At 41.8% G+C, this 15317-nt stretch overlaps 1 protein-coding gene across 4 annotated transcripts in view; it reads left to right on the top strand.

Annotated features, from left to right (window-relative positions):
• NFIA (nuclear factor I A) overlaps positions 1–15317 on the top strand; it is a 408349-nt gene that overhangs the window by 76660 nt on the left and 316372 nt on the right. The window lies entirely within an intron of this gene.

The following is a 15317-nucleotide window of genomic DNA, read 5'->3' as shown; positions in this document are numbered from 1 at the left end:
CATTAAATGACCCTGCTTACACTTGGATTACTCGGTACAAAGCAAATTTATGGTTGTTTATTCTCTCCTCCTATCAGCTATTAGTGCCTAATCATATGGTCTATCGATCATGAGATTAATCGCCTGCTCAAAGAGGCAGCAGGTCTTGTGGAATGCTGCACTGCGCCAGACTGAACTTCAACCTTTTATACAAACTGGAGGAGTCAAATCATCATTCACTGCCTGAAGCCCCTGGTCCCTGGGCCTCCTGAACCCCAGGAGGTAAATCCCTGCTTTTTCAAACAGTGTACTTTGCACTTCCTTTCCTGTGTAAAACTTTACTTCATTGATTCAGGCAGGCACTTGTAAATAAAATCCTTTGCAAGGCATCCTATAAATAACCACCTAAACTGAAAATATGTGGGCTTTCTTATACAAAGCCCCATAGTGCTGCCATAATTAAAGGTCTGTCAGTATTTCTATTAGAAATTCTCATTTTGGAAGATTTATAACTAGACCATTAAAGTTTTCTTGGGCTAAGACTTTCCATGAGTATCATGATTTGAGACCTTTTTTCCCCCCTCCGTTTTGTGGAATATGTTTCTTTAAAGATATAAATAATAAAGCCCAGGAACCTTATGCCATAGTAGTCTGTATCTGCAAAGATTGAACTCTTTAAAACTTGAGTACGGCACCATCTAAAGTGGCTGCTGTTCCCCTTCCCTGTATTCTTATTTGCAGTTGATGAGAACAGAGCATCGTTGCCCTGTTTCTTCTGTATTGTCACGTTTGTTTCCTGGTCTGTCTCCTCCTCTAGGAGAGTGAGGGCAGGGTAATCTTAAAGTCATTGGTCTTTCTAGCCCGTTTTTCAGAGAGCCTAGCCGGATAAGCTGGGTTTGTTCAGTAACTGCCTTGAAGGATGGGAATCAGGAAACTTCCCTTCCAGTCCTGACACAGTTGGTCAGGGTGGGGAGTAGGTTCAAGCAGTGAATTTAGGCAAGTTGCTTGACTTCTCTGAAAACTAGTTTTCTGATCAATGAAATGGGTGCATTGAGTTCAGGGCTGGTAAATCAGTGTTCTGTGAGTTGAATGGTGCCAGCCTGGTTTTCAAACATTTGAATCCGAATGCCTTTAGGTGAAATCTGATGTTTCTAATTTGCCATAATCCCCACCGTTCCCTGTTGTATTATCCTGTATCAGCAGCCTGCTTTAACCTGCCTGCTAGGTCTGTAAGTGTTTAAGATTCCTTGTAGTTACAAAGTTATAATGTGATCTTTTGTTGTTACAGTGAGGTTCGAAATCTGAGATGCAGGGAAGCTGAGGATGCCTTTTGACTGTAATCTTACTTCTCTAACTTCTTTTTATCAACAAGAAGCTCAAATACTACTTTTTGTTTCATTTTGGAAAACTTCTGTTTTCCAGACAGACTGCATTGGTTAGCAATTAATTTGCTTTCCCATTTTTAAAGCAGATGGACATCTGTAACTGAGCATGCAGATGCAAAGGAGTGGAGAGTATGAAATAGTTTTCGTGTGATGAATTGGATGACGTTTTAGCAAGCTTGTGCAGTTGTTTTGTGGATAAGTATGTAGTTTCTCTTCGAGGTTTTGATATACTAAAAATAGCTCCTAAGCCTTCCTGTCATTTTAAACACCCAAGGGTCCATGGGTGAGTCCTGAGCACTTGGCTTTTTCTTCTGTGAGTTTCTGGGCTACTGTTGTCCTCATAGCTTCAAGTAACTTGTCTGTCTCCACATGCAGTCCACATCTTAATTGTCTCACTACAGGTCAGCCTAGAGAAGTCTCTATAAAACCTGGTTTTTATATTCCATAAGAGGAAAAGAGCATCCTAATATGAATTTACCCAAACAGCCTCGTTTGCATTTTCTCCCATTAGTCAAGAGCATTTTGGAAGATTTGTCAGCAAAAGAGGGAGACAGTTTGATACTTGACTCCCAAGCTAAGGAGAAGCCTTTCTTTCATCTCAGCTGAGGCACTGTTGGATATTGAAGGTCGAGAATTTAAAAGCACACATTTAAATAGAGCAAATTAAAGATCTATAGCACAGAAATAACCTGCATAAAAACCAGTCTTGAGTTTTGACCTTTGGTGCTTGAAGTTGTCAACATCTCACAAAAATAAGGGGCTTTTGAAGGTAGCAACGGGGTTTCAGCAGATCATCATGTGGATACTATTGATAAGAGGAGGTGGTGTCTGCATTGTGGCTACGAGCTTAGGCTCTGGAGTTCCACTAATTTAGGTATAGTTCTCTCTTGGTTCCTTATTGATTCTCACTTTGGAGAGGTTACTTAACAGTTCATCAGCCTCAGTCTCCTCATGTGTAAAATGGAGATAGCTTGTTGTGAGGAGTAAATGAGAGTGGTTCACACAAAGGATTTATCCTGTTGGCCACAGAATGCTGCTGCTGCTACTGCTGCTAAGTCGCTTCAGTGGTGTCCAACTCTGTGTGACCCCATAGACGGCAGCCCACCAGGCTCCCCCGTCCCTGGGATTCTCCAGGCAAGAACACTGGAGTGGGTTGCCATTGCCTTCTCCAATGCATGAAAGTGAAAAGTGAAAGTGAAGTCGCTCAGTCGTGTCCATCCCTCAGCGACCCCATGGACTGCAGCCTACCAGGCTCCTCCATTCATGGGATTTTCCAGGCAAGAGTACAGGAGTGGGTGCCATTGCCTTCTCCAGGTCACAGAATAAATAATGCTAATAATTATCATTATGCTAAGACATAATTGAAATATGTTTCTGAGCTTTGAGTTATTTTTTTTTAAACAGGTTGAAGTATTGCTTTTTAAAAAATTTGGCTGCACCAGGTCTTAGTTGCAGCATGTAGGGTTTTAATCATAGTAAAATCTTTTACTTATTTTTTTAAATTGCAGCATACAGGGGTCTAGTTACCTGACCAGGAATTGAGCCCCAGTCCCCTGCACTGGGAGCATGGAGTCTTAAGCCCTGGACTACTGGGAAAGTCCCTAAAGAGGATGCTTTCCTGAGTGTGTGCATGCGTGCTGGGTCCGCTGCCTGCATCTCCAGGAAATCGTGTGTTTCAGCTGTCCTATTGTAGGTGTGCTACTTCAGGGTTTTCAGGAAACAAGTGATGTTCAGCTTTACAATTCTAAGGCTGACATCTTCTCTGTTGCTTTTTCTTCTCCCTCCAGATCAATCCAAATTAAAGTTTCATTGCAGGAGTTTCATGGACCCTTATTAGCATTAATTATTGTTGGTGTGCTGGTGAGAGTCCTAAAGTGAGTGCATTAAGATTTAAAACCCTTGAGAAAACTTTAAGCCCTCATGGACTGACAGAGCTGGAAGGGACCTAAGCCATCATCTCCTCTAAGCCCCATTCTACAGATAAGGAAAGTGTATTTTACAAGGTAGAATAGGTTTTGAACAGGGACTATCCTACCTAATGGCTTTTTAATTTGTACTCTCCCTGGAATCTGCACTCATTTGGCATGTTATGATTATGTTCTTATTGTGGGAATTGTATGTATTTATTAGAGGCCATTGAGATGTAGCATTGGGCATTACTTCTGTGGCAAAGGCATGGGGGCAGTAATCATTATTAATGGATTCCATTATTTGGGAGAGCGTTTTACTGACTAGAGAGAATTCATTGCATTGATCCATTGTGCCACATTTGTATTATACCTGGTAGTTTAAAATGATATCCTCCAAACTGGGAGGCTGAAAAATTGTCCAGTCTTGGCAGTTATCCCATAGGCACGACCTTCCTTTTACTACTGAAAATACATAGTTCTGCTGAAAGAAACCTTTTGACTGGTCCCCAGTGCCCTGAATGTGTTTAAATCCCTCACTGCTGAAATAGGAGGATTACTACTGCTATCATTGTTCTAAAACAAACTTCCTTTTGGGCGATAACAGCAGCGGTAAGTCAGATGTTGAAGAAAGTACCAGCTTAACTTCAGTTTGCTTTAAAAGGGCTTCCTCTTTAATTGACAAGTGTCGTGTGTAATAGAGCATGGCAACTCACATAGAAAGCCATGGGCTGGGCTTCCCGCTGGGGTTGGAGTTCTTAATGAACATACAAGTGAATACACCGAGGCAAAAAATTAAAGCGCCCCAACTGTGGGCTATTCATTCTGTTCACTCTGGCCAGCGTGGCGATCGGCACCAGCTACACCAGTGGCCAAAGAGACCTGTGTTGGTCACGTGGCTGTTTGGTAGTCCTGAGCTAGGGCGACTATGGTCTTTCTTAGTGATACTTTGAACAACAGCACAGATCTAGTGTCATTGCTAAGGGATAAATATGTATTTTTTGGGTTTTGTTTTTTTAACATAAAGATAATAAGCTGTTTTTGGCACATGCAACCTCTTCACAGAGTGGTGGTTTTCTGAAGCTCTGGACCACTTACTATCATTTGTAAGTTCTCTCACTTAGTAATTCCCTTTTCCTTCCCTTCACAAAGAGAACAGAGCCGATTTTTTAGAGGTGATGTTTATGGCAGTTCAACACACTCGAATAAGCACTTAGAATAATGTCAATGGGGGGAGGGTATATTATTATCAAATTAAGTAATGGATGGGCAGTGATATTTTATTTATTAAAGCTCGTCTGAGTACCATTGGAAACGGAGTATGTTGGTTCTGAGTGCATAGATTAGAAAGGAATGTTGAGTTTGGAAACGTGGCAGCCTGCAGCACTGTGTATGGTTTAAATTAAACCTTTTTTTGGAAAGCAGATTTGCTCTAGGCCACATTTAAGGGAAAAGCTACAGCAGAGTGAGCTGGCTGTGGTTTTTCTTTTACTCTGTAACCGGCCCACTTTCCCTTGTTTTAACACAGAAAAAAGACTTTGGACTCCTTCAGACCAACCACAGAGCTTCTCTGCTGACCACAAAAAGGAAGCTTGGCGTAGAAGCCATAGGATTAATACCCACTGTCTCTTAACCCAACAGAGTGTGAAAACTTTTATAAGAGATTTCTCTGGGCAGGCTGACACTGTAGTTGGACTTGAAACATTTTAAAGCAAGAACAACTTTGAATTGCATTATAGCACACTGCTCTGTAAATTGTTATGTGCGATCTCACTGTTAAAAGTTATTTACATGAGCCCCCAGGTTTCATAGGGATAAACCACTAACAGCTTTGTGTATCTTGAGGAAGAAACACAAGGAGAATTAAAGATAGGCCTATGCCAAATTATCTCAGTGTAGGTAGATCACAGTCAATCAGATTTTATTGTTCCTGGACAAATGGAGACAATTGGCTCTTGGTGGAAAAGCCTTTTAATCTTTGAAAATAAGAAGATGAAGATTGTGGATTCTGTTAAATCACTTGATCAGCTTTATTAATTCATCACATTGTTTTTCAACTAGGTGAGAAAGCTTCCTTTGAGTAGATGTGTATCTTTCTAAAATAATCATCTGTACATTGCAGAGGTGTTATTTATTATGCTGACCTGCTCAGGGGTTATAAATGGTTGTTTCTGTGTCCTCAGCGTTCATTTTAATGACTGGAATCTCACCACCCCGATTAACTCATCGTGTGTTTGCACATAACCACTCTGAAATGACCAAACAAACAAAAACAAAACCAGAACACCCTCGTGTGTTTTTACTCCTCCCAATTCCTAGGATTGATATATTTTAAAAGAAATGTGCATTTACATTTTGCCACGCTGAATCCACAGTCTGGTTTCTGTTCCACAAAGAATCTCAGTTGAAATAATTGATTTGAAAAGTTGAAGGGAAAAACTGGCATACGTGTTTCAGAACTGTGGTCTTACAGTAACCGCTGAGTTAATCCTTGGTTGACGGAGTGTCGCGAGAGGGGTTTCTTTGCTGTCATTAGAGAAATTGGTCTGTATAACACTTCCTCTGTGTGAAGAAATGCAGTTGTCATCTTGCCTGGGCCATTAAAACAGTACTTAACTACTTCCAGTTGTGAGGAGCCTTGCGTTTATTGTGGTTATTTTCCCAGGTGCCTTAGGAGTAGCTGTTTTGTGCTTTCCTGAACTTAATAGTTGAAGAATGTGGGAAAGAAGTGGTATACTCCCTGGGTAAAGTATTGTAGCCACCCTGGAGTAGTTGCATTGCACCTTGATCATCTGGGTAGAATTCTACTGTAACTAATTGAATCCATTGATCACTGTCTTGTTTTTTTTCCATCTTCTTCTCAGAGGATTCATTTCATAGGGGTCTATACATCAGTCAAGAAAATTACTACAGAGGAATTACCAAGACTGGTAATAAAGGTAATTTAACCTGGTATAATATATATTTTTAAGGCAAACACTCTTAAGTGTCCTTTCCCTGGTGAGAGTTAGCTTCTTAATTAGGCTCAGTTGGAAAACAAGTCAAAATAGGACACTGACCAGTACTTTCAGAGAGGGAGAGAAAAGGGGAGAAAAGGCATTGATCTTGGAATTAGATGACCTGGTTTCTAGGCCTTTCTATACTAGGGCTTTTCAAACTTTAATGTGTGTATGAAATCAACTGGGGAGATTGTTAAATTGCAGATTCAGAGTCAGTGGGCACCCTGAGAGTCAGTGGTGCCCCCTGAGAATCTGCAGGTTTCTCTGCAAGAGTCTAACAAGCTTCCTGGGATGTCCATGCTGGACCCCTGACAACACCTTGAATGCGAAGGAGCCGATCCGTTAGAGCACTTAACTAACTTTGTGGTTTTGGATACACCATATAATGACTCTACCTCTCTGCTTCCTAATCTCTAAAATAGGGAGGTTAATTTTTACTCTCCCTGCCTCATCAGATTGTTATGAGAATCAAATGAGATAATGTAGATGAAATTTTAAAAGGCTGCATAAGTTAGAAGACAGCAAGGATCTTTGTTTATAGATAAAGACATTCTTGGAATACCTTTCCTCAAATCAGTGTGAACTGCTCTGTGATGGGAAGCGCCCTGAATTGTGAGAGGGCCTGGAATCCTTCCTTCCCTCACATCTACTCTCTGCTGCCTTTGGCCACATCAGGTTCACTCTGCAGGTCCCTCACTGTCTCATCTTTAAAATAAGGGTTTGGCCTGGATTAGCAGATCTCTCAAGTGTGGTCTCAAGACCAGCAGCATCAGCATCCCTTAGGAACTTGCTAGAAATGTGGATTTCCAGGCTAAATTTTGTGTGATCTCATGTCTCATAGGGTCAAAGAAGAGTTGGGGGTCACTGAGACTGGAAAGGTGGGATGAACACCTGGGGATTTAAGCTTTACCTCCCTAGAGGTCAGAATAGAATATTGCTGCACTGACTTATGCCTTTTTAGCTAATCCCAGCTTTGGGGCTGCTTCCGTGCCCCGTGAAACCTGATTGAGACAGAGTGTAGACCCAGGAGTTCTGGTCCATCCTCCTCTTTGCTCTCCTGCTGCCCTGATGGTTGTCAGCCTAACCCAGCACTGTCTTAAACACTTTTCGGAGTTTTTGAGCACTTTCACAAAGGCGACTGCAGTCTACTTGCGAAGGGTAGATAGGCGTGAGATGAGAACTGAGAGTACAATACATGATTGTCATAAAGTCACTTACAGTTAGACGTCACATACTTGCAGTTTTAGAGTTTGTTTTTATATTAGAAAACGCATCTGAAAATTACAGAAAAGCAAGACCAGCCTCCAGTTGTCCAAAGTAGATTTTATCAAGTTCAAACTAAAACTCATAAGCTTTATGATCATAAGAGACCCTCAGTGAAACCTAACAATATCTATAAAAGTCTCCACAGCAGCAAATAAAGCGTAATGGGTAGCTGCTTGAGTTTGGCGAGTGGAAACAAACAAGAGGTGTTAGCTGGCAGCTGAGCAGCGAGGACAGAACTTGGAGACTGTCAAAAGTAGAGCAGATAGGAGGGTGAGATGCAGAGTAGCTTGAGCCCCTCTTTCTGTGTGTAGAGATATACATGTGCGTGCGTGCGTGCTAAGTCGCTTCAGTCATGTCTGATTCTTTGTGACCCTATGGACTGTAGCCCCCCAGGTTCCTTTGTCCGAGGGATTCTTTAGGTAAGAATACTGGAGTGGCTTGCTATCCCCTCCTCCAGGGGATCTTCCTGACCTAGGGATTGAACCCGCATCTCTATACATCTCCTGCATTAGCAGGCAGGTTCTTTACCACTAATTCCACCTGGCATATATGTATATGTGTGAGCAATATAGGAATAAATATATATGTACAGTGCATATGAGTATGAATGTGAAGTGAAAGTGTTAGTCGCTCAGTCATGACTGACTCTTTGTGACCCCCCATGGAATTTTCTAGGCAAGTATACTAAAGTGGGTAGCCATTCCCTTCTCCACGGGAGCTTCCTGACCCAGGGAACGAATCTAGGTCTCCCACATTGCAGGCAAATTCTTTACCTTCAGAACCACCAGGGAAGCCCCTTAAGCATATGAGCCAGACATCCTAGAATGTGAAGTTAAGTGGGCCTTAGGAAGGAAGCATCACTACGAACAAAGCTGGTGGAGGTGATGGAATTCCAGTTGAGCTATTACGGATCCTAAAAGATGATGCTGTGAAAGTGCACTCAATACGCCAGCAAATTTGGAAAACTCAGCAGAGGCCACAGGACTGGAAAAGGTCAGTTTTCATTCCAATCCCAAAGAAAGGCAATGCCAAAGAATGCTCAAACTGCCGCACAATTGCAGTAATCTCACGCGCTAGTAAAGTAATGCTCAAAATTCTACACGCCAGGCTTCAGCAATACGTGAACCGTGAACTTCCAGATGTTCAAGCTGGTTGTAGAAAAGGCAGAGGAACCAGAGATCAAATTGCCGACATCCGCTGGATCATGGAAAAGCAAGAGAGTTCCAGAAAAACATCTATTTCTGCTTTATTGACTATGCCAAAGCCTTTGACTGTGTGGATCACAATCATCTGTGGAAAATTCTGAAAGAAATGGGAATACCAGGCCACTTGACCTGCCTCTTGAGAAACCTATATGCAGGTCAGGAAGCAATAGTTAGAACTGGACATGGAACAACAGACTGGTTCCAAATAGGAAAATGAGTACGTCAAGGCTGTATATTGTCACCCTGCTTATTTAACTTATATGCAGAGTATATCAATGAGAAACGCTAAGCTGGAAGAAGCACAAGCTGGAATCAGGATTGCTGGAAGAAATATCAATAACCTCAGATCTGCAGATGACACCACCCTTATGGCAGAAAGTGAAGAGGAACTAAAAGCCTCTTGACAAAAGTGAAAGAGGAGAATGAAAAAGTTGGCTTAAAGCTCAACATTCAGAAAATGAAGATCATGGCATCTGGTCCCATCACTTCATGGGAAATAGATGGGGAAACAGTGGCTGACTTTATTTTTGGGGGCTCCAAAATCACTGCAGATGGTGACTGCAGCCCTGAAATTAAAAGACTCTTAGTCCTTGGAAGGAAAGCTATGACCAACCTAGATAGCATATTAAAAATTAGAGACATTGTCAACAAAGGTCTGTCTAGTCAAGGCTATGGTTTTTCCAGTGGTCATGTATGGATGTGAGAGTTGGACTATAAAGAAAGCTGAGTGCTGAAGAGTTGTTGCTTTTGAACTGTGGTGTTGGAGAAAACTCTTGAGAGTCCCTTGGACTGCAAGGAGAGCCAACCAGTCCATCCTAAAGGAGACCAGTCGTGGGTGTTCTTTGGAAGGACTGATAATTGAAGCTGAAACTCCAATACTTTGGCCACCTGATGTGAAGAGCTGACTCATTTGAAAATACTGTGATGCTGGGAGGGATTGGGGGCAGGAGGAGAAGGGGATGACAGAGGAAGACATGGCTGGATGGCATCACTGACTCAATGGACATGAGTTTGAGTTAACTCCAGGAGTTGGTGATGGACAGGGAGGTCTGGCATGCTGCAGTCCATGGGGTCTCAAAGAGTCAGACACAACTGAGTGACTGAACTGAACTGAACTGAAACTCATGGACTGAACTCAACTGAAATTCTGCAGTTATGAAGAACCTTGTAGATAATTTTATCCAGTGGTTTCAGATTTTTCTTAAACAGAGAGCTTATCTTCAGAACTAAATTCATGGGAGAGTGCTATATATCTGTCTATACACACACATATTGGTCTGTCTATCTACACATATCTTACTGTCTATAAAACTGGAGAAGGTGGGGGTACTGGAATCTGTTGGCTTTGGCACTTCTCTTCCAGAACAGCTTCTGTTTGAGTCGACCCGTGGGGCAAGGAATCACCTGGGAAACTTGTTACGTGCAGATTATGATTCTGTAAGTCCAGGGAAGGGTTTGAGACTCTGCATTTTTAAAAAATTAACTCCGGAGGTGTTACACAATACACTGATGTAATTTGAGTAACAAATCCCTAGGGGATCTGTGTGGACAGTTTGAAATCCTTCACACTCTTCATTTTACAAATGTGAAAGACTTGGACGTAATAATGAGTTTTCAAAAGCCACAAGCCTGGTTAGGGTCTTCTGATTTCTGGTGAGCCCTCTGCTCTGTATCCTGCCTGGGAGGGATGGCTGTGTCCTGCCCCTTCTGGATGAACAAAGTAGCCCAGGACCAGGTTCCATTGGCTCTATGAGGGCCCAACACAAACCTCCTGTTACTATAGATGATGCTGGAGATGCATGCTCTTCCAGCCCACTATCTGGCCCATGGAAAAACAGTACTTTGAATCAGACTCCATTTAGGCTGGAACATTCTGATTAGCCAGCACGGGCCGTTAGGCCAGTCGCTGTGGTGTCTGCTGCCACAGCAGAATGGATAAGCAGTTCTCAGCCCCCCCAACACAATCCATAAAACTCTTTCATCCTTTTTTTTTTTTTTTTTTCATGATGTCTAGTGTGCGCAAATGGAAAATGGCTGAGGAAAAACAGAGTGAAAGTTTATATAAAATATTTATACCTTAAAGATCTTTTATCTTGTGTCATTCAAGAGATAGAGAAGTGAAAAATGTATTGGGAGTACATTATCAAGAGTACATTATAAATTTAAATCTCAGATTGAATAATACCAGCTGCTAATGTGTGGAGCTTTGGAAATGAGTCACTTTTGAATCTTGAGAGTTTACTGTACCAGGTCAGTTACACTTAAGAAGGAAATGCCTTTTGAAAAAGAATTCTATACCGGAATCAAGACTGATACTAATGGGCATTAAAAATCGAATACTTGACATAATATTCATTTTAGAATGTAGTTACATAGAAATGAGATGTAGGATCTGAGAAAGTTTATGGAGCATTTCTCAAAAAAAAAAAAAATCAGATATTTTTGCTTCTATCTTTGTGGAACAGTGTAACCTGTGGTTAATAGCATGTGTCTTATTGTCAGAAAAACTTAGATTTAAATTTTCTATCCGCTGTTTGTTAGCTGTATGATTTTTGGATCAGTTATTTTCTCTGAGAATCATTTTATTTTTAAAAATAAAAGTAATAGTGCTGCCTAATGTTTTGTTTTCAGGATTAAGTGGCATCATATTTGTAGAACACTTCACCCATTGCCTTGACTGAGTGAAGTCCCAGTAAGTAGTATTCATATCAGTCAGTATTATTACCATCATATTGTCTTTCCTTTTTGGAAACACTTACAGAAAATCCCGACAGATCCAGGAAGGGCACACCAGGCTCAGGAGGCCTCGTGGCCTCTGGTAAGGCTCTGAACTCTGCAGGTCCAGCAACAAACATGGCTAGAACTCCTGGCCCTGGACAGGCCCAAGTGCATGGCCAGTGATGAGAGCAGAAAACCCTAACCACTGGACCACCAGGGGATTCCCCCAGTTATTGTTTTTAAGAACCTGGAAATCCACATTTCATACGTGAATCAAAAAATGTTTGAAATAATGGCAGCTGTGTCTTGAGAATGCTGTTGGCTACAAGAAACAAAAAATAGTGGTCTCAACATAAATTTATTTTTCTTACGGTATGTAAGTTCAGACGCAGCAGTTCATGTGGGTTTATTCGTTCACTGATGCCAACAGGAATAGGGCTTCCTAGGTGGTGCAGTGGTAAGGAATCTGCTTGCTAATGCAGGAGACACAGGAGATATGGGTTCGATCCCTGGTTTGGGAAGAGGAAATGGTAATCCACTCTAGTATTCCTGCCTGAAAAGTTCCATGGACAGGGGAGCCTGGCAAGCTATAGTCCAAAGGGTTGCAAGAGTCAGACCCAACTGAGCTGCTGAGCACACACGCCAACAAGAATCTAGGCATTTTCCATTTTTCTTCCCCTGACATTCTTTATCTGTTGACTTATTTGGTAATTCTTGCTATGTTACGGTTGCCATATGTATGTTCAGGGGAGGATGGTGGGGGAGATGGGTCATGCTAGACTAATTTGTTCCATTTATCAGGGAGCGAGAAAGTTCCCCAGAAACGATACAGGTGGCCTCTCCTTAGTTAAAACAGGGTCACTTGCTGCAGGGAAATTTGGGGAAGTAGATGTGCAGCTTGCCAGTCCCTGTAGTGGGCAGAGGAGGTAGTGAAGTGGCTGTGGTATTTACCAAGGACCAGTGCCTGCCCTGGCAACTAGCTCGACAGGAAACCCAGCTGCAGGGCCTGGAGACCCCGTGACCTCCAGTGTGTATCAGAAATCTGCAGATTTGAGCATTGTGAAGGGAAAGTTTCCTCTGGGGCAAGGCCAGTGTTTTTTTTTTTTTTTTTTTTATTCAGTGGTTTTGTATTGTATGAGATAGGTCATTGCTAGCAATGAGGAAACTGCTGAGGGAACATAGCAATAATTTATTTAGTTTTTAGAAAGGTTACACACTAGGGCTTCCCTGGTGGGTCAGTGGTAAAGAATTCGCCTGCCAATGCAGATTCAGTCCCTGGGGTCAGGAAGATGCCTTGGAGGAGGAAATGGCTACCCACTCCAATATCCTTGCCTGGGAAATCCCTGGGACAGAGGAGCTTGGCATGCTGCAGTCCAGGGGGTCACAAAAGAGTCAGACACGACTTAGCGACTAAGCAACAAACAACAACTCGCATATGCTAAGGAAAACCAAATCTGTTTGACTCTGGTCAATCAAATCTTTTGTAATATTTGCTTATACTTTTTGCAGCTTTACTGCTGAGTTAGCTGTTCTTGTGTCCTTGACAAATTTGAGAAATTTGAGATTTTGTATATAATATATATATTTTGTGTATATAAATTGAGAGAAAATGTTTTTGCCATTTCAATCCTGATCATTTCTTCTCAGGGCTATAACAGTTGGGTTTTCATGACCCTGATGTCAATTAAAAAAAGAAAAGGAAAGAAAAGAAAAAACCCAAAGAAAACAACTCCTGATAGTCTGAAGGGTTTATCCTCATTGTAGGAGGGTGTTGTAGAGTCTAGGGACTGTGGATGGCCACCTGCCAAGTACCTGGAAACATGGAAACCGAACTTTACAGCATTCGTGTAATTCCAATGTGTAATCACTTTGTCAGGCCCGGCAAGTCAGTGAAATCTCTAATAACACAATAACAAAGGATAATTAAATATTTCAGTAACCATACATTCTAAGATAAAAACCAAAACTTTTTTATTAGGGGAACCATGCTGAGACAACCTTTTGAAATGATTTAAGGGGATCAATAGATAGGTGAATAGGTGAACCAGTCCACTACTCTGAATAATCTGTTTAAGGTTAAATATATTTACTAAGGCAATGGCACCCCACTCCAGTACTCTTGCTTGGACAATCCCATGGACCGAGGAGCCTGGTGGGCTGCAGTTCATGGGGTCGCTAGGAGTCAGACATGACTGAGCGACTTCACTTTCACTTTTCACTTTCATGCATTGGAGAAGGAAATGGCAACCTACTCCGGTATTCTTGCGTGGAGAATCCCAGGAACAGAGGAGCCTGGTGGGAGGCTGTCTTTGGGGTTGCACAGAGTCGGACATGACTGAAGCGACTTAGCAGCAGCAGCAGCAGCAACAGTAGCAGATGTTGTATCAAAATCTGCTTTAGAAGTGTAGTGAGGGACAATTTTATTTTTTAAATGAATTTGCTTTTTTTTTTTTTTTTGGACTGTGCCATGTGGCTTAAAGAATCTTAGTTCCCCACCAGGTATTGAACCTGGGCCCTTGGCAGTGAAAATGCAGAGTCCTAACACTCTGGCTCAGCAGTAAAAAAAAAAATCTGCCTGCAATGTAGGAGATGCAGGTTTGATTCCTAGGTTGGGAAGATCTCCTGGAGGAGGAAATGGCAACCCAATCCAGTATTCTTGCCTGGGAAAACCCCGTGGACAGAGGAGCCTGGCGGGGTACAGTCCGTGGAGTTACAAAGAGCTGGACACGACTGAGCATGCCCTAACTACTGGACTGCCAGGGAATTCCCAGTGAGAGACTGTTTTAGAGACAAGGAAAAGAACAGGAGACTTCTCTGTATGGGCAAATTATAGTGCATTTCTGTTTAGTAGACAGCTCTAAATGTGAGAGATTGTGTGCTGGATGTTTTAAACTTACTGTCTTTATTCCTCATATCAGTCATAGATTGGATATTGCAACCTCTCTTTCCTTGCTGTGGACACCAGAGCTCTGAGTCCTCCAAATGACTCACTTGCCTGGGGCACACAGAATGTTCTGGAATTGATCTTTAAACCTAGCTCTGTCTGTGTGCCATACTCATTCTCTTTCCCATGTTGTACCTGCATTGAGTGAGTGAGCAGAAAAATAGCAGATTAACTTAAATGTGGGTTAATGTACTTAGCAAAGGAACAATCCAAGCTACTTACAGGATATGGGCTCTGAGCTACTAATTACACATCATGAAGGAAACCTGGGGTCTGCGTGTAGGCTGTCACTCAACCTGACTGCTCCTCATCCCTAAAGACAGTCCATCCAGGAACACTGGTTGAGCACTTGCTTTGCATGGAAATGGAAAGACAATGTTTTTGCCCTTGAAAAACTTGCATCTTTTTTTCATAGGACGTTTCTAATGTTGCTGTAGTGAGAAAAGTTCCCTGTAGAAGCTCTCTAAACAACACATCGGTCTGTATATAGAAAGGAGAGATAAGGGTGCCGTCCTCTAGTGCCATGTACTGATTTGGAGTGTGTTTTGGAAACCAAGACTAGAAGTTAGGATAAGTTTACTTTGATCTAAAGGAAGCATTTTCTTAGTGGAGTCATTATTATATTATTTCCTAGCTATTAAAATTTGCCATCTTGATGCTTGGTTATTCACTGAAAGCTATGAAATATTTATTAAGGTCATATCAGTGTTGCGTACAAAGGGAGCCACGGAATGATTTTTATTCCATGCTTTTTGGTAGCACCGTTCCTGCTGGTTTGCCTCAATGTCTATAGATTTTATTGATTATAATTAAGTCAGTGTGCATTGTCTCTAAGAATTTACATGGGTTTAAAAATCAATCCTTTATGTATTTATTTGAAATAGTTTAAAAAAGGTTCTTGGAGTAAAAGAGAC

This window comes from Oryx dammah, unplaced genomic scaffold (genome assembly GCF_014754425.2).
Source record: "Oryx dammah isolate SB20612 unplaced genomic scaffold, SCBI_Odam_1.1 HiC_scaffold_28, whole genome shotgun sequence".
In the NCBI taxonomy this organism is placed as follows: Eukaryota; Metazoa; Chordata; class Mammalia; order Artiodactyla; family Bovidae; genus Oryx; species Oryx dammah.
The sequence above is the reverse complement of the archived record's forward strand: the minus strand, read 5'-3'. Positions and strand labels throughout refer to the sequence as shown.